The sequence below is a fragment of the Rhagoletis pomonella genome, unplaced genomic scaffold, assembly GCF_013731165.1.
Source record: "Rhagoletis pomonella isolate Grant_MI unplaced genomic scaffold, Rhpom_1.0 Rhpom_scaffold_00002, whole genome shotgun sequence".
Classification (NCBI taxonomy): domain Eukaryota; kingdom Metazoa; phylum Arthropoda; class Insecta; order Diptera; family Tephritidae; genus Rhagoletis; species Rhagoletis pomonella.
The window spans coordinates 78,834,907-78,835,701 of record NW_023458556.1 but is presented as its reverse complement, the minus strand read 5'-3'; positions in this window follow the sequence as shown (position 1 = coordinate 78,835,701).

Genomic DNA, 795 nt, shown 5'->3' with positions numbered 1-795 from the left:
ATGGTAACGCTTTAAATCTTGAAGAAAAAATGCAGCTCGATAGTGTTTTTCAAAGTCACGCAGAAGCATTTGGGAATATCGATGAACCAACTCCGTATGCTGAGCATAAAATTGACACTGGCGACCACGAACCCATTTTCAGTCCGCCTTATCGTCTTTCCTTTGCGAAAATGAAAATGATCGAAAGCGGCATAATCGAGGAGTGTGAGTCCGCATGGGCATCTCCAGTAGTCATGGTTCCTAAGAAAGATGGCGGAATCCGTGTATGTGTTGATTACCGGAAACTAAATGCTGTCACTGTGCCTGATAGGTATCCCTTGCCTCGAATTGATGATCTGTTACACGCAGCTAAGAGTACAAAATTCATGACTACGTTGGACCTGCAAAGTGGATATTACCAAATCAAGATTCGTGAACACGATCGCGATAAAACGTGTCTTATCACACCGTTTGGTACATTTTTATTTAATAGAATGGCGTTTGGGTTGCGAAATGCACCGGCAACCTTTCAACGGCTTATAGATCGCTTTAAGGCAGCTGTTCCAAGCATAAAACTTTTGGCATATTTAGACGACCTCATTGTTTGTTCACCTTTTTTTATGCAACACCTTGCGGATCTCAATATCGTGTTAGAAAAACTACGTAAATTCAAGCTGAGGATCAACCATTCCAAGAGTAGGTTTTGCTGTGAGCGAGTCAAATACCTTGGCCATATTCTCACGCCAGAGGGTATTTTTGTGGATCCGGAAAAAACCAATGCGATCAGTCAGCGTAAGGAGCCTAAAAATATAAAGG